General features: G+C 42.9%; 1 protein-coding gene across 1 annotated transcript in view; it reads left to right on the top strand.

Moving 5' to 3' along the window:
• Positions 1-2173: 2173 nt before the first annotated feature.
• The window catches only part of LOC132569386 (protein eyes shut homolog), a 631754-nt gene continuing 614693 nt past the window's right edge, over positions 2174-19234 (top strand). The window contains exons 1-2 of the mRNA XM_060235420.1: positions 2174-2295; positions 13149-13273. The gene's annotated coding sequence lies outside the window, so the exon portion shown is untranslated. The remainder of the gene's footprint in view (positions 2296-13148; positions 13274-19234) is intronic.

Genomic DNA, 19234 nt, shown 5'->3' with positions numbered 1-19234 from the left:
AAGAAAATTTCAAGCTTGAAGCATTTCCATGTAACTTTTGAGAGCCTGAAAGCACTTTCAGCTTGTCAAATGCCTGCTTGACAGAACTAGGATTTTAAAACATCTACCATACTTTTATATCCTAGAACAAAACACTCTTTATTTTGCTAACAAAAATGCTTATTTCTTTTATTTAGCCAATGACTAATGTTATCTCTCTGAAGAGCCAGGCTGGCATGTTATATTTCTACTAGCTGTGCCTTACTACAGTATTCCAAAACATGCTGATTATTAGTAAAATAGTATTGCAACTGTAGACTTAATTTCACGTTATAGTGATACTCTGGAATGTCATGGAGGTGCCTATAGGCTGTGGTTTCAATATAACAGTCTGATGTAAAAGCTCACCAGTTTCTCTCCCCTCAGAAATCAAAACGTCATCTTTTTCCAATAATGTTTAGCCGGTGATGATCATGTAACGGTCACATATTTGCACAGCATGTAGTTCCGGCTGTTTGAAGGATGCTAGGATTATCAGCTGACCCTGCTTGCTATTTTTCCCCTTCTTGAGCCTTATGTGAGCATTGATTAAATGAATGATAAGGTCCATGATAGATCGATTTTTCACATTTTTAATTTAAGAGGTAAAACGTTCTATCACAGCTGAGGCTGGAAATTATAGCTGAGATAATAGAGATTTGACTCCAGTTGAAGTTAAAAAAGGAAAAGTTGCCCCTCAAATGTCAAGGCACCTCGTGGTCCAAGATGATTAAAACTAAACTGTTTGCAATATGAATCCCAAGGTGCTGCTATATCTTAGCTGCCATGACATTTAGCCAGTGACTTTTCATGGCTTGTTAATAATGTATAGCCACCCCCAATATAAATTTGCAGTGACGGAAGGGGCCTGTTAGAGTGGAGTAGTTAACAAGATTTATTCTGCACAGAAAATGCAGATTTGTGGAGGGGGTAAAGAAATCAGGATGAATGTCAAAAGAATTTTTCAGGAGACTATCTTGTTCCATGATAATTCAAGATCAATGTATTTCATTTCAATTACTTGCTCTCTTCAGAACCCTAATTATTGGAGGAAGAAATATTCTTCCTGCTGTTTTCTGACTCAGAGTTATTATCAAGATACATTCAGAGAAATATACCCCTAAACAAATTAATACTTCTTGCAAATCCATTTGTCTCAACTCTCCTGTTAGAATGAACCCAAACTACAGGTAAACAAGAAGCTACAAGTATGGCTTTAATTGTCAATTGTAGTTAATGACCTCCTGGATAACGCAGCAAACTGCTCGGTTGGAGAAAGCTAGTTTTTGAGATCGTAGTCTTCAACCTGACAGTTATACAAATTATTCATAAACTGTAAAATGTCACCAGTTAGATGAAAAGAGATAAGAAAAGGGTACAGGTGAGAAATAAAGACAAAGAACAATGGGTTACAGCAGAAAATGGATTAGAATTGAAGGCGAGAAAGGAAGCTTGACATTTGGAAAGTTGCAGGTCTCCTGACAAATTGAATGGAGTTGTTCAACCAGAAGACAATTGTTCTTTGTTGACATGCTCTGGATATGTGAACATATGAAGCTGTCTTATGGATGTATGAAGCCGAGTAAGATCATTGGTCCATCACCTGTCTTGGTACTGTCTATGCCAATTGCAGCAGCTCATTTCCCAAGCTGATGTCTTTGCCAGCCCTGAGAAGGTAACTGATATCCTTATTAAGTGGAGAGCTGAGGACTGAAGCTGATCTTTCTCCATGGAAAGAATTTTTTTACCACAGATCTACCTCCTTAAGTGTTCCAGCATGTGTTATCTTGAGAGTGTATGTAGGTGTTTTTATTCATAGAACTGTAGAATTGGAAGGTACCTCCAGGATCACCTAATCTAACCCCCAACACAATGCAGGAAATTCACAATTACCTCCCCCCTCCACACCCCCAGTGTCACCTGCTTCACGCCCAGCACTTCTGTAACTGACTGACTGCAAGTCTGAACAAATAGTTCTGGAGACAAGGTTTAGTCTCCTTGGTGTGAGTATGAATAAGAGATAGTGACCACTGAATGTCAATCAAAACTTGAATAAACCAAGATCAATTATGTTAGTAAAATCTTACTTATTTCATCAAAAAGATATGTTAAGATATGCTATTACTAAATTGCTATATATTTTTTTCTTCAGATGCCCAGATGGATTCTCTGGTGTTTTTTGTGAAACGAACATTAATGAATGTGGCTCATCACCTTGTCTACATGACTCAGTCTGTGAAGATCTTATTAACGGATACTTCTGCAAATGTCAAGAAGGTAACCACTGGCAGAACATTCTGAATTGAAGCATATTTGCTCCATCATGGTCACCGCTGAAGATTTCTAACTGCACAAAACATTCCTTTTTCTGTTGCCAAATAGGAGGAAATTAAGCTGTGGAGTAATATTTTTCCACAAATTGAAATATATCAATGATTTCCTCTTTTGTGGCATCTAAAGCGATTCTTCGGTGCAAACTGATGTAATGTCTTGATCAAAAGAATATCAAAGTGAAAAGTCATTTCCCAATAGCAGCTGCTAGATACATTTAAAGCATTGTATGGAGACAAAAAAATAGAGGCACTTGCTTTAATTAGCAATTTAAAGTAATTCTCATATGTATGGACAGAATTCATCATTGATTAAACATTATTGTAAAATAAAATTGTAAAATAGATTAGGATTAGGACGGTTCAGGAATGTGGATTTATTGAATGGGCTCAGCTGAGATGGATATCTGGTATTTGGTCTTCAGGTAGAAATCTCTCGGCTTGGCTTCGCGAACGAAGATTTAAGAAGGGTGCAATAGTCCACGTCTGCTGCAGGCTCGCTGGTGGCTGACAAGACCAATGCGGGACAGGCAGGTCCGGCCACAGTGGCTGCAAGGAAAAGTCTGATTTAGTGTTGGTGCTGTAGCAGTGCGATTCTTCCTCAATCTCCTTTTGTCCTCAAGACCAGCTATGCGTGTGTTCTCAAAGGAAGAGACAGCCTGGTGGATGGTGTGCCTCCATGCTTTGCGATTTGAGGCTAGGTCAGACCACTGGTGATGGTTGATGCGACAGGTGCCAAGGGATTTCTTCAAGGAGTCCTTGTACCTCTTCTTTGGTGCCCCTCTATTTTGATGGCCGGTGGAGAGTTCTTCATACAGGGCAATCTTGGGAAGGCGGTGGTTTTCCATCCTAGAAATATGCCCTGCCCAGCGCAGCTGCGTCTTCAGCAGCAGTGCCTCGATGCTGGTAACCTCCGCCCGCTTGAGGACTTCAGTGTTGGTCACAAAGTCACTCCAGCGGATGTTGAGGATGGTGCGAAGGCAGCGCTGATGAAAGCGCTCAAGGAGTCGCAGGTGATGACGGTATAAAACCCACGATTCGGAGCCATAGATGAGGGTTGTCATCACAATCGCTTTGTAAACATTGATCTTTGTGCCTTTTTTCAGATGCTTGTTGCTCCACACTCTTTTGTGCAGTCGGCCAAATGCACGGTTTGCCTTTGCCAGCCTGTTGTCAATCTCCTTGTCGATCTTGGCATCTGAGGAGATGATGCACCCCAGGTAGCTGAACTGCTGGACTGTCTTCAGAACTGATTCACCCACAGTGATGCAGAGAGGATGATAATCTTCCTGGGGTGCAGGCTGGTGGAGAACTTCTGTCTTCTTCAGACTAACTTCTAGGCCGAATAACTTGGCAGCCTCTGCAAAGCAGGACGTCATATGCTGCAGAGCTGATACCGAGTGGGAGACGAGTGCAGCATCATCAGCAAACAGTAGCTCTCGGATGAGTTTTTCCATTGTCTTGGAGTGGGCCTTTAGTCGCCTCAGGTTGAACAGGCTGCCATCGGTGCGATAGCAGATGTAGACACCATCGTCATCATCTAGATCTACTGTGGCTCTTTGAAGCATCATGCTAAAGAAGGTCGTAAAGAGAGTTGGCGCGAGAACGCAGCCTTGCTTTACACCTGTGCCTATTGGGAAGGGCTCCGAGAGGTCGTTACAGTGTCTGACTTGGCCTCGCTGGTCTTCGTGTAGCTGGATGATCATGCTGAGGAACCTTGGGGGACATCCTAAACATTCCAAGATTTGCCACAGGCCTTTCCTGCTAACAGTATCGAAAGCTTTGGTAAGGTCGACAAAAGTCACATACAGAGCCTTGTTCTGTTCCCTGCATTTCTCTTGGAGCTGCCTGAGAACAAATACCATGTCGGTGGTGCTCCTGTTAGCTCTGAAGCCGCACTGGCTCTCTGGGAGGAGTTCTTCTGCAATGGTGGGCACCAGTCTGTTCAGGAGTATTCTGGCAAGGATTTTGCCTGCGATGGAGAGCAGGGTTATCCCCCGGTAGTTGGAGCAGTCTGACTTTTCCCCTTTGTTCTTGTATAGGGTGATGATGATTGCATCGCGAAAGTCCTGTGGTAATTTGCCTTGTTCCCAGCAGGTGACAAGTACTTTGTGAAGTGAGCTATGTAGTACTGTGCCCCCATGGTGAAATTCCATCAACTCCTGCTGCCTTGCCACTTTTCAGTTGCTTGATGGCTTTAACAGTCTCTTCTAGGGTGGGGATCTCATCCAACTCTGTTTTCACTGGTTGAAGTGGGGTGAGGTGGATTGCTGAATCTTGAACTACGCGGTTGACACTGAAGAGAACCTGAAAATACTCCGACCACCGGTTCAGTATGGATGCCTTGTCTGTGAGGAGCACTTGGCCGTCTGCACTATGCAAGGGACTCTGAGCCTGATATGATGGACCATATACTGCCTTCAGGGCTTCGTAGAACCCTCTTAAATCACCAGTGTCTGCACACAGCTGGGTTCTCTCTGCAAGCTTGGTCCACCAATCATTCTGAATGTCTCGAAGCTTGCGCTGGAGGTTGCTACATGCAGCGCGAAAGGTTGCTTTTTCCCAGGACAGGAGGGCTGAGCAAGATGTGCTTGGTAGGCAGATCTCTTTTTCACCAGTAAATCTTGGATCTCTTGATTGTTCTCATCAAACCAGTCCTTGTTCTTCCTTGTGGAGAACCCGAGGACTTCTTCAGAGATCTGCAGGACAGTAGTTTTTAGGTGTTCCCAGAGTGCTTCTGGAGAAGGGTCTGTGGGGCAACTGGGGTCTTCAATTCTTGACTGGAGTTTTGCCTGGAAGGCAGCTTCAACTTCGGCTGACTGGAGACTGCCAACCTGAAACTTTTTCTGAGGGATACCTCCTCTCCTGCGTGTGGGTTTAAAGTGAAGACGGAGATTGCAGCGTACAAGACGATGATCCATATGACATTCTGCACTGGGCATTACTCGGGTGTGTAAGACATCTCGAAGGTCTCTCTGGCGCACCAGAATGTAGTCGATAAGGTGCCAGTGCTTGGACCGTGGGTGCATCCAGGTTGTCTTCAGACTGTTCTTCTGCTGGAAGATAGTGTTGGTGATGGTGAGCTGGTGCTCCATGCAGAATTCTAGCAGGAGGCGCCCGTTGTCATTGCAGTTGCCAATGCCGTGTTTGCCAAGTACTCCTTTCCAGGCTTCCGAGTCTTTACCTACTCTGGCATTGAAGTCGCCAAGGATGATCACCTTGTCCTCTGTAGGGGTCTTCCGTACGAGGTTGTGTAGATCAGCATAGAACTTGTTCTTTTCTGCAGGATCTGCTTGAAGGGTTGGGGCATACACACTGAAGAGTGTTGCATGCTGCTTGTTTTGAAGTGGGAGGCGCATGGACATGATGCGATCTGAGTGACCTGTTGGCAGGTTTTCGAGTTTGGAGGCAATGGAGTTCCTGACCATGAAGCCAACGCCAGAAAGGCGGTTCTCAGCCTTTGACTTACCTGACCAGTAGAGGGTATAGCCAGCACCGTGTTCTTGAAGACTACCTTCCTCAGGGAAACGGACCTCACTGAGAGCTGCTATGTCGATATTCAACCTGAGAAGTTCGTGGGCAACTAGAGCAGAGCGTCGTTCAGGGCGACCACTGTCTACTGTGTCAAGCATGGTTCTGATGTTCCAACACGCAAGCTTTAGTCTTTGCACACTTTGTGAGGCAGGTGCATGCCTTTTCTTTGTTGTTATTTTTGACCGCAAGTAAGGATGCCCGTTGACCGCGGCTAGCCAACTGGGGGGGAGGAGACGAGCTTTGTTTAGGCCACCTTTTCTAGGCCTCTCTCCGTGTGGAGCAAGCAGTGCTGTCCCTAGATAAGGCTGCTTGGTCGTTCAGGGTGCTGCCGAAAAATGCTTTTGTCTCCGGGTTAGCATCAGGCGACCAATACCCTGAACCGCCTACATGCAGGATTGGGACTGCGGCTTCCAGTGGCACCTTCCACCTGCCGTTTCGCCCCTTACCCATCGCTGCAGGACTTGATGCGTTGTGGGTTGTGTATGTGGATATGTCCTTCAGGCCTGCCAGAGGAATTTTTTAGGTGAAGCGCAGTGTGCGCGGTACTGGCTCCACCCTTTCACCTGGGGGTCATCTGCCATGGCCCAGTAAGCCGGGACGCCGGCAGCGAGTCCTCCAGGTGGTAGGTGTTACATTAACGAGCTCTATCTGCCCGGGTTTGATGTTAGAGTTTTCCTTCTCTTAGGCTGGCGAGGTTGGTGGGCCCAGCCTGCCCATCCGGTTATACCGCCAGACAATTTGGTCGCACCATGACGTAGCAAACTCTGTGAAAAATGGGGGGGACCAGCGAGAAGGTGTTGCTACGGATGCAGTAATGCAGGAGAGGCCATTGCAGTGACCATCTGCCAGGCATAGCCAGACAGTGACCACGCGGCGTTCACTACACCGGGAGAGGAGAGGCTATGTATTGTGCATACACTTTCCCTGGGGGGGAGGTAGGATACCCAGAGGGAGCCCACCCACCCCGCCCCCCCGGTAGAAATCTAGTGCCTTTCTGAAAATGAATACTACAGATAGTTTTGGAACCTCTTGTTCATTTCCATGGCAGACCTCCAGATTTTGTTTGTTCCAGGTGTTCCCCTACCCCTTCGGAGTAGCATTTGGAGGGCATACTGGGGGAGGTGGAGAAGTCATGATTTGCGATAGAAACCTTTCTTTCAGCAGAGATTTTGGACAGGATCCAAATGCTTAAAGAGTAATATCTTTGTGTAGACTTTCCCTATGTGATTGACCCTCAATCACTTTCCATTTCCATATCCTTTGGAATACTTTGAGAGAAGTACTTTTCTCCATGTCATAGAGCAAGACTACTTTTGAAATAAAGGAGCTTTCATAAGTTTGTGGCATTATGGGTGTCTGCGGTTCAAGGGGTGGGGGGTGTCAAGATCTAACTTGGCATGGCCAAGCATCCTGAGTGTCTAAAGTAATTCTGTGGATTCTGGACCTTTTGTGTCATATCTCTTCTAATACCGTAAGTCTGTCCCTTATACTTCTAGACTGCATTATCAGTTAGGCACTTAATATGCAATGGACACGATCCTCCCAAAATTAAATACATTAAACTTTCTTTAAGGGGAGAGATCTAGACAGGAGCTCAAAATTTGCATACTGAAATCAATGGAAATTAAATGTTTTTAACCAAGGTTTAATTGCCCAACAAATATAGCTGGGGTAAATATTTTTGAGAAGCATACCATACATATAATTAGTTTTTGCAGTAACATCATTTTGAATATATTTTGATTCAATATAATTATTTCTGTTTGTAGAAGTGTTCTTTTCCATTTTCCCCTCTCCCTTCTGCCTCTTCTACCTCTTAAGGGCTGAATGAACAGTTTGGGGCAGGGGTGGCCAAACTGTGGCTCAGGAGCCACATGTGGCTCTTTCACAAATATTGTATGTTTCCTGAAGCCCTCCCAACTCATTGGCTGGCTTTGAAAATGCATTTAAAGTTAAAGTTGCCTTCTTCCCACTTCTCCCTCCCCGTCTCTTTGCATTCCTTCCTTCCTGTCTTGCAGCTCTCAAACATCTCACATTCATGTCTTGTGGCTCTCGAACATCTGACATTTATTCTATGAGACCCTTACATTAATCAGGTTTGGCCACTCTTGGTTTAGGGGGTTACAGTAACAAGAAATAATAATAGGCAGGAATCACCTTTTCTAGTCATGTCTGAGCTCATCTGTGGATGGAGCAGGAGAAGATGAGAGCAATTTCTGCTGATTCCCTCTTTCATTACAGGCCCAGACAAAAAAATTCATGCAGTTCCCATCCCTCAAAAATGTCTTTTGGGTGAGGTCAAGGGCTTTTGGAGAAGGTCAGGCGAATACACTTTGGAAGAATGACAAAGGCAAACATGAACTTTCATGAACTTGCTCCATTCATGCTGTGTACCTTCAACCAACTAATGATAAAGAACTATAAAAGGATAAAGGGACATTATTATAGACACAATAATTGCAGAAGCATGAATCAATCATGCAGCTGAATTTCTGTTTCTAATGACACATCTGGAGCACAAATACAAACCTCAATCTATTATTCCCTTAATTTTCTGGATATATTAAGTGCTTGACATAGTAGCAGGTCACATTAAACCATATTTATATTCAGTTTCTTCCTTTATGATTCTGGGGGTCAAAACACAGTTGTGCATAAATACCCCCTCCATTTAAAAGAAAAACAATAGAGTTGATGACTGTGGGTCCTGTTTTAGAGGCAGCTTTAATCTCAGGCTATTTTTCTGCTTGAAGAACTCATCTGCTCTTCCCCCCTCCCCCCCCCCAAAAAAAAAGCCAGCCTCCAAAGGAAAGGATGGATTGTTGCTGGAAAAAAACAGGATAAGGGATTGTTTTTTCACACAGCATGCACCCTTTCCCTGAGAGGGTCTAAAACTCTCTCACAACTTGGTGGCTAATAATTTGCATCCATCTCAAGTGTTCCATCAACTGAAAATGCCCCCTGATTTTTTTTTTTATTACTATAACACTCCTATCCATTTTTAGGACCACATATAAAGTAAATCTGTTATTGTTGGTAATGCTAAATAGACTAAATCCAGGGTCAGTATTACAAGTTAAAAATAATATTTTATATAAATAAGTAAAAGTACAGGGCATATATACAAATGGGCCAGCTCTTCTAAGGTCTCACAAGCTGAGTGCTTATGCTTCTGGCTGCCCCATAACTTGATACTTGGATACAAGAAGAACATCGTTTAGATCTTACAGCTGGTAAGAGCTATGTCCCACTGTGCTAAATAGAGCTATACTGAAAATGTATTTCCAGGGCAGAGAAGCAAATAGCCAAACACAAAAAAATCATCCACTGGCAAAAGGTCCCCAAGTACAAACAGAATCAACAAGCTCAACAACACCAATATCAAACTAGAAACTTCAGCAGAATTACAAGACAATGTGGCATGTCCAACAGTATTAATATCAATCCAGAGAAATCAAGCCAAACTGACTTAAGCAAGGACACTGTTGCCCACCTCTTGGCACACTAGATCAAGCCACGCCAAACATCTTTGTTAGAGACAATGGCATCATTTCCCTACAGGATACCTAGAAGTTACAGTACCAGAGAGGATTATGCAGCAACACTCCTCTTAGTGGGTGGGCAGCCTAACGGCCACCCCACCAACTTCTCTCTCCACCTCCTTGGTGGTTATTCTTCAAATGGTTCCTGAGCCTGGTTGTTGAAAGATGACAAAGGTCTTTCCAACTACTGATCCTAGTCCTGCACAGCTGGCACTGTGAAAAACACAAATCTTCCAGCCTCTGGAAATGTTTCCAGACAACAGACTAGGCGCATCCATGCTGATTAGCAGTTGTAGGCAATGCTGGAACTGCACCCTGTGAGAGGTTTGAGGCAGATGAACTATGTTGGGACACAAGCACAAGGCAATTCCTGAAGGAAAAGGAGTTGAGATGGAAGAACCTTAGGGTATGCTTCCATCTCTTTCTCCTGTGCTACTTTCAGCCTCTCCTCTTCTGTCTCCACATAAGGACCCACAGAAGACTTGCTGGACTCTGGTCCATCTGGAATCCACTAGTCCATCTGGAATCCACCAAGTCCCCAGGGTGGACTTGAGAGCTCAAGGACTCTTGTTCCCTAAAGTCAGCCCAAAATATAGCTCAGGCTACTTGTCCTCCTCTTGCTGCTGAGCTACAACAGCTGCAATGGAGACAGCCTGAACAGCAGACCTGTATCCAGTGCCGGCATCTACCTTAGGTACTTTTGCAGGCAGCACTCTAACTGTAGCTTTGATGTAAAGTGTTACACCCACTTATTACAGGAGATAAAATTATCCACATTTTGTTTTCTTTGAGATAACAACCTATTAACAAGCCTCCAAAAGGATCTTGTGTCTCATTCTGTCCCACAGACTACTTCACCACAGTAAGCTAGTTGCTGCACTAGAATACACTACACTCTGATTGTGCACTAACTAACCTGCTGTTGAACCTGACTCACTATACTGATGCCTCTTGACCTTTTTTCTACCTTTTCTCCTCAGTATAAATCTAGAATTGTTTTCTCCTCAAGCTGATACAGCGGCCCCATGGCACAGAGTGGTAAAGCAGCACTACTGCAGTACTGAGGTCTGAATTCTCTGCTCATGACCTGAGTTTGATTCCGGTGGAAGCTGCATTCAGGTAGCCGGCCCAAGGTTGACTCAGCCTTCCATCCTTCTGAGGTTGGTAAAATGAGTACCCAGCTTGCTGGGGGGAAAGTGTAAAAGAGTGGGGAAGGCAATGGCAAACCACCCCGTAAAAAGTCTGCCGTGAAAACGTTGTGAAAGCAACGTCACCCCAGAGTCGGAAACGACTGGCGCTTGCACAGGGGACCTTTCCTTTCCTTTCCTTTCAAACTGATACAGTTTAACTTTATTTTTCCAAAACTACATCTATGCTTGCTTCAGTAGAATCTTTTTTTAAAAAAAACTTCTTTCTATCATAAAATCTGACTTTTTAAAATAACTACTATCTATGATGGACATATTTTTTAAACTGTTTATTTTTTCCAAGCCTGCAGGCAAAGCGTCTCCTAAGTGAATCCCCAGTCTTTCTGAAATCCTTACTATAATTTTCAAAAGACTAATAGATCCATCTAATTCCTATTTTTTTAAGTAAGTGGGCTTCAATTGTTTCAAAATGTAGGTCAGTCTAATTCTTTTTAAGTAAACACTATGCACCAATTATTATTATTTTTAAGTAACTGGCTTAATTTTGGAAGTTTAACCTGTTTATTTTTTGTAGAACACTGACCCATAAATTGAAATTTATTTTGTTTTTAAATGCCCAAACCTTCACTATAGTTGTGGTTGCCAACCTCCAGGTGGTGACTAGAGATCTCCTGGAATTACAGCTGATCTCTAGGTGACAAAAATCTGTTTAGCTGGAGAAAATGGCCACTTTGGAATTATGTGGCATTTTACCCCATGAAAGTTCTTCCCCTCCTCAAATCCCACTTTCCACCCCAAAATCTCCAGTAATTTCTCAACTTGGAGCTGCCAATCCTACCTACAATAAATTGTTATTAATATCTAATTAGATTTTTTTCAGAACCAGTTGCAGCAATGAAATGCTTAAAAAACAACAGGATTACCCAAACTTCATCAAAACTCTGCCTCCAAAAGAACATAACAGCGAAAGGTCATGAAAACAGTTATAGATGAACAACTATAAAAGAAGAACCAGAAGAATTCAGAGGCAAACGTTTTAAAACAAAGATCACTTTCTAGCACAAACCCTTTGCAAATCCCTCTCCAGCACAAACCCTTTAAAAATTAAAAAACCTTTCAGAAACAGAGAAAATGCTGTCAAAAGTTCTAAAACAAGCCAAGAGAAAAGATCCTAACAAAACAACACAGACTTTTAACCCCCTTTTTAAACAGTGCAGAGCAAAACCAAGGAGAACTATTTCTTTTTAAAAAGAACTAGAAAGAAAACAAATTTTCCCTCCCTTCCACCCCCATCTACAACTCCCCAGGCCAAAACTAACAAAAAAACCCCCACAAAGAGATGGGGGGGGGGGGACTTGAAATATTTTAAAACAAAGTCCCCTGTGGGCAAACCATTTCTGAAGGTTTCCTGGCACAAAATAGCAGATAACAGTGGGCAGCAGAAATCAAAGACACAGACCAGAATGGAGCAAGTAACACCAGTATTCACCCCAAAAACCTCTAACCTTAAAATGAGGTCAAGTAGCAGGATTGGTGTTTATCTTGTTTGCTCATGTTGCAAGAGCCATGAAGGGCTGTGTGAGAATCATCATGACTGGATGGACAGTTCTAGTGGTCTCCTTAACATTTCATCCAGTTGCCTAGAAGAGCTCTGTCCTCTCAATTCACTGCCTGGGAAACCTCTAAAATGGGAGGGGACAGGTCTGGGGCCCTTAAAAAGATTACCCTGGATATTCCCAAACATATTTAGAAACATTTGGGACCCTTAATTAACTGGTGTACTGAAAACCAGGAATATCTCTCTGGATACCCAAATATATCTGAAACATAACAATAATTTATTTTTGGATACATATTGAGGCCAGAAATATTCCCAGTCTTTCCTCCTTTGGGATTTGGCATAATGCCTCTTGGAACTGCCCATGGAGACTTTGTTGGAGATCTGAGATCGTCCACTGTTCATATAAAGAAACAATATGTTACAGTAAAAATTATTATCCATTCAGCAACTAATGAAATTCAGAAAAGATAATAGTGATGGCATGATGCTGAATTTTGAGATGGGGTTATAAAAAAAACAATTTTTTCTACTTGCCAATCAACTATGAATTGAGCTGATTTCTTCTCAGGAGTTTGGTTGGGCTTCTTATCAGCTTGCTTCCCAAAACCTCTTTGATTCTGTTTTCCTTCTTTCCTCAAATACATTTTGCAAGGAAGAAAGAAAAGATCATGAAATTGATATAAAAGCAGATTGTAGTAATGTAAAGGTAAAATTTTGTTCAAGTTGGGCCTCTTTTAATAACGTTCCATTAATCTACCCATCCACAGAAACAGAGTTTATGGGAAATAATTATGAGTGAAAAATGGTTCAAGGTACAAGAGTTAAGATCACCCCTCTAACAATCTTGAATCCTCAAAGCTGAAACATCTCAGAACTGTTTTTCATTTTAAAAAATCAAGTTACTTCAAGTTCCACCCCACTCCACTCCACACACACTAAGCCTAGACAATTACTTTAGCATGGCTTCTGCATGATGAAAAGCCAATGAAGAACACACTGTTTTTCATTTGGACAGGCTGGGAAGGCTTCCATTGTGAAGAGGACATCAACGAATGTGCATCTAACCCTTGTATACATGGGATCTGCATTCAAAATGAACCAGGCTTGGGTTACACTTGTTTCTGCCAGCCAGGATTTGTGGTAAGATTATTCTTTGTATTTATCCTGGGAATATCTATTTTCTGATATTATGAAAATTTTCCAACGTGCAGTCTTTTCTGCAATATTGTATTGTTTATTGTGATCATCGCAAATATAAACTGGGTTTTTGGCGGTTTACATTTGCGACGCAAAAGCCGCGGGACTTTGCAGCTCTTCCGGGTTCTGCGGAGCAATTGGTGCGAAATCCGTGCAGATGCTGCGCGGTGAAGAGGGACGTCGCTCCGGAGTAAGGTCAGTGCGAACATGCCCTTTTCTTTCTTTCTTTCTTTCTTTCTTTCTTTCTTTCTTTCTTCTTCTTTCTTTCTTTCTTTCTTTCTTTCTTTCTTTCTTTCTTTCTTTCTTTCTTTCTTTCTTTCTTTCTTTCTTTCTTGACTTCCAAATTCATTTCACTACTGGAGCTCAGAGTGTGTCTTGAACTGCAGTTTTAAAGCTGTAGCAATTGTTGACCCCACAGAGCTGGCAAATATTCCCTGCTCCTGCTGTGCCATGCAAGGTGGCCAATCCAACTCTGGCAGAGATGGAAGGTTTCACAAAGCAAGCCCATGAATAGTATTGCTTCTTTCAGTTCCTACATCTAAGGAGCAATGGAAAGTCAGGAAAACCATCCCCACTCTGTACACAGCTTTAGAATACCAAATCTCAGATACAGTAGATAAGATTCACATAATGTCCCTCCCTACAAACAAAATACCATGTACCTTCTATTTCATTTATTTATTTAAGCAATTTATTAGCTTTCTACCTCACAGCACTCAAAGTGGCTTACAAGGTAGCTGGGAGAAAATGGGAATTACCCGGGAAGGGGCTTCCCTTCCCCCTTTCTCCCAGCCATGGTGAGCTGTAGCCAGGAGAAAGGGGAGAGAGCACTTGGGAAGAACCTTCCCTTTCCCCCAGCCATGGCTTACCATGGCCGGGAGAAAATGGGGGATTGCCCAGGAAGGTGCTTCATTTATCCCTCTGGTTTTGCTCCCCCCCCCCCACTTCAAAGCAGCAGGGAGCAAAAACAATGGTTTAAATGCTTAGCAGCTGTTTAACACTTTGGTTTTGCTCCCTGCCACTTCGAAGGGGGGGGGGAGCAAAACCAGAGGATTAAATATGGAGGTGAAGTGCCTCCTAGGGGGCATTTTGCTCCCTCCTTTCTGTTGGCCCAGCTGTCTCAGGCTCCCTCACAGAGTCGGTTTAAAGAGACTGCAAAAAGGGAGCTTGAGACAGCTGAGCTGGCAGAAAGAGAACAAAGCCCCAAACAGTTGGGGAGGGACGGTGGCTCAGTGGTAGAGCATCTGCTTGGGAAGCAGAAGGTCCCAGTTTCAATCCCTGGCATCTCCAAAAAAAGGGTCCAGGCAAATAGGTGTGAAAAACCTCAGCTTGAGACCCTGGAGAGCCGCTGCCAGTCTGAGAAGACAATACTGACTTGGATGGACCAAGGGTCTGATTCAGTATAAGGCAGCTTCATATGTTCATATGTTCACAGTTGAACCAAACCAGCCCAAATCTAACAAATGTTTGGGGAATGCATCTTCCCTGAGTATTGGTTACAGAGCCCCAAACTGGCTCAAGTTCAGCCCAGATTTTGGGCTGTGAGCCAGTTTGTGTCCATCCCTAGTCTTACATCAAACTGTCTTCAGCTGTCTCCTGAAGATCAAAAGTGAAGAGGTCAGGTGAGGAGCTTATTTCATAACTGTGAGCTGCCACAAAGTTATGTTTATATCTTTTCTAAAATTTCCATTAAAAATGTTGTTGCTGTTTTTTTAAAAAAGGGCTTTGCTCATGTTCCCACCAGATAAGTTTCTTTGATCGATGGGACACTCAGGAGGGCTTCTCCCTGTAATCTCTATTTCTGAGCAGGAACATATGATAGGAAATGGTTCTTCAGATACACTGGTCCCATGCCATGTAGGGCTTTAAAGGACAAAACCAGCACTTGAATTGAGCTTGGGAATGGATTGGTAGCCAGTATAATTGCTTTAGTATTGGGGTCACATGATCCACTAGTTCACTCCAACCGGCAGTCCAGTTATAGCATTCTGTACCAGCTACAGCTTCCAAACACTAAGGGTAGCCCTAAGCAGAGTGCATTTTGGACTCTAATCGTAACTAAGGCATGAACCACTGCGGTTAGATCTGACTGAACCAATAAGGATGCACCTGGCATTTCAAGGGAAATATAACCTCATCCAAGACAGAAGAGATTTCAAGTCCTTGGTCTGCCTTTCCACTAATCCAGGGAACCTCTGTCTTGTCAAAATTAAGTTTCAGCTTGTTCACACTTAGTCAGCCCATTACTCACTCCAAGTAATGGTTCAGAACATGAACAGCATCCTTGGAATTCAGTGGAAAAGCAAGGTAGAGCCTGGTCTCATCTGCATATTGGTGAGACTGCTGTCCACAGTGATGCTGCAGTCCATATCTCCTGATGACTTTCCTCAGTACTTTCATTTTGTAATTAAATAACATGGGTGATAAGATTGAACCCTGAGGAACCCCACAAGCCAATGGCCATGGTGCAGAGAAGGAATCCTTCAACACTATTTATGTTAAAATTCATATACTCTTTCCCAGCATAGTATTCCCAAGGTATGCAAAACCACAGTAAAGACTTAGGGTTGAATCTGGACTAAGTTGGCAATTACCACCAATGTTTCCCTTCCAGTTGCAGACCCCTGCCCATGACATTCCTCATTCCTTAGAGTCCTCTGTGCTCCAAGAGCAGCATTTTGTGGTCATCAGTCGGCTGCAGTGGGAAGGGAGAGGCAAGAAATTTCCATTCTGCCATTAGAAAGTTTAGTTTGGATCCTGCACATGGCTATGAATATCATCCTTTTCTTTCTTTCTTTCTTTCTTTCTTTCTTTCTTTCTTTCTTTCTTTCTTTCTTTCTTTCTTTCTTTCTTTCTTTCTTTCTTTCTTTCTTTCTTTCTTTCTCTTTCTTTCTTTCTTTCTCTTTCTTTCTTTCTCTTTCTTTCTTTCTTTCTCTCTCTCTTTCTCTCTCTCTCTCTTTCTCTCTCTCTTTCTCTCTCTTTCTTTCTTTCTTTCTCTTTCTTTCTTTCTTTCTTTCTCTTTCTTTCTCTTTCTCTTTCTTTCTCTCTCTTTCTCTCTTTCTTTCTTTCTTTCTTTCTTTCTCTTTCTTTCTCTCTTTCTTTCTTTCTTTCTTTCTTTCTTTCTTTCTTTCTTTCTTTCTTTCTTTCTTTCTTTCTTTCTTTCTTTCTTTCTTTCTGTCAGATACACTGAAACCCTTACAGAAGAATGAAAAAAAAGGCAATTTCACAAATTCCCCACTCCTCATTGTATATCCTAAACCCATGTTGCTTTTGTCAATGAGTGGCATTTTATTCCCCCACCATCAACATATTTGGGGGACTTCTGGTGAGAACCGGAAGGCAGAGAAGATCTCCCTCCATGAATGCCCTGTTTTCAATAACTGGGTTCTAAGTTTGCCAACCCTGGGGCAGTGAAATTTCTGGAAATTTGGGGGTGAAAATTGGGAATGCAGGGTTTGGGGAGCGAAGGGGGTCAGCAGGGTATAATACGAGAGTCCCCCCTCCACCTCAAATCAGCCATTTTCTTCAGGATAATTCAACTCTGTAGTCTCTAGAACTATTGCAATTCTGGGAGATCTCCAGGCCCCACCTGGAGGCTGGGAATCCCTAATCCGAACTAACCCATACATTTGGGTATCTTTGTTATTACACATTAATTGTTAGTCACTAATCTGGAAATGCTTTACTTTGGGCGTTTTCGCACTGACCTTATTCCGGAGCGACGTCCCTCTTCACCGCGCAGCGTCTGCACAGATTTCGCACACGTTGCTTCGCAGAACCCGGATGAGCCGCAAAGTCCTGCGGCTTTTGCGTCGCAAATGTAAACCGCCAAAACCCAGTTTACATTTGCGACGCAAAAGCCGTGGGACTTTGCGGCTCTTCCGGGTTCTCCGGAGCAACGTGTGCGAAATCCGCGCAGACGCTGCACGGTGAAGAGGGACGTCACTCCGGAGTAAGGTCAGTGCGAAAACGCCCTTTCTTTTACCAACGTGTATGTGTGTGAGAGTGTATACAATTTGTTTCTGATATACAGTGTTCTAGCTAAAAAGACCATTTTGAGAGGGTAACAGTTTGTACTTAGGATTTATACAGACCATTGCTCCAATTCAGAATTGCTTTTGTAGCTGCAGCTGAAATTATGTGTTCAATTAGCCTTAACTGTGAACGTAAAAAATAACCAACCTAGCCTTTCTTTGGAGGCTGGTTGCCTGAAATGCAAGGCTAAGAGTATTCCAGTCACCCACTTGGATTTTTTTTGGGCAATACACCTAGATGAACAGACAGGTTTTTGGTAGGACTCTGTCCTTCACGCATCCCAAACAGCTGGGCTTCATTTCCTTCCTGCACTCCAAGATCCACTCTGGGATCTATCCTCAGACTCAGATCCTCTGCCAGACCCCTGTCAAGTATCAGAATTTTTGGCTTCAAGGACAGTAATGCTTAAAGCAAATCTGTGCTCCCCCCCAACAATGTCTAGTTTAGAATTCTTTTAAGTTAGTTGGGTGACGAGTCCAAAAGAGGGATTTAAGTTTAAATAAAAATAAAAACCCTGCATAGATTCCACATATAGATGCTTTTTGCTGGATTAGGGCCGCAGGCTAATAATGCACAACAAATTTCCTGTTGAGTAGGTATACATTATTCATTTGTCAGCTTTACAATAAATCTCTAAGATATGCAAGTGTTATTCAAATATATTCCACTCTTTTCCTGTTATTTTCAAACAAAAAAATGAGCTGCAAAAAAAAGGATAAATTGCTGTTTGGGAAAGAGTTTTTAAGATCAAAGTGATTTATGTGTGCAGTTTACAGTATCGCTGCCCAATAGTTTAATTATACAATATATCAATTTGGAATCTGAAAGAGTTGAGTAATTACGTTAATTCATCTGAACAGTTTCACAATTTGGACTTCTTAATAGAAAAGATCTTTTTTTTCTAAAATAAAAACAAAAGGAAGGAACTGCAAATAGCATTTCCCCCCCCTATAAGACTATTTTACCATTATACTGATTCTTTGTGGGAGATGACTATGTTAATCTTTTGTAGCTAAAACAACGATGTGTTTTGTGGCATCTTAAAAATACACTTACTGTGATATAAACTTGCATGGCCCAAAACACATTTTGTCATATTCATCATCACTCAAGTGGATAAGCTAGGAGTTAAGGGTAGGCATATATTTATAAAAAGAAAGATGTGGGGGGGGGGGGGACCTGAGTGAAAGCCAAGCAGTGTAAAGAGATAGCTTCATATCTGTCAGAGTATAATGCAGAACACAAATGAATGAAGAAATCAGTTGAATGAACACATGATACAAAGGTGTGGGTGTGACTAGTAGGGATGGGCATGAACCAGGGAAACGGTGGTTAATATTGGTTCATGGTTCATTTGATTTCCTGGTTTGTTTGGTTCATTTGGTTTGGAAGGTAGTAGAATAGCCCCCTTGCAAGTTAGAGACGCCAAACTCACAGGACATCTTCAGCAGGCTCTTCTCCACCAGCCTTCTAAGTTTGGCAAAGATTGGATTTGGGATGTCTGAGTCATAGTCCCCCCAAAGCAGATGCCCCCAGGAAAGCTCAGCTCTAGTTTCAAGTTCAGTCCTTGAAATCACAGCAAGGAACACCTTTCTAGCTGGGAGACATGTTTAAAAAAATTGTCCTGCTGTGTGTGGGGGGGAAAGGAGTCCATCAGGAAAAAAGGAAAGGTCCCCTATGCAAGCACCAGTCATTTCCGACTCTGGGGTGATGTTCCTTTCACAATGTTTTCACGGCAGACTTTTTTACACGGCAGGGTGGTTTGTCATTGCCTTCCCCAGTCATCTACACTTCCCCCCCAGCAAGCTGGGTACTCATTTTACCGACCTTGGAAGGACGGAAGGCTGAGTCAACCTTGAGCCAGCTACC

This window comes from Heteronotia binoei, chromosome 1 (assembly GCF_032191835.1).
Source record: "Heteronotia binoei isolate CCM8104 ecotype False Entrance Well chromosome 1, APGP_CSIRO_Hbin_v1, whole genome shotgun sequence".
NCBI classification, from domain to species: domain Eukaryota; kingdom Metazoa; phylum Chordata; class Lepidosauria; order Squamata; family Gekkonidae; genus Heteronotia; species Heteronotia binoei.
Note: the sequence above shows the minus strand (reverse complement) of the source record. Positions and strands in the feature narration are given on the sequence as shown.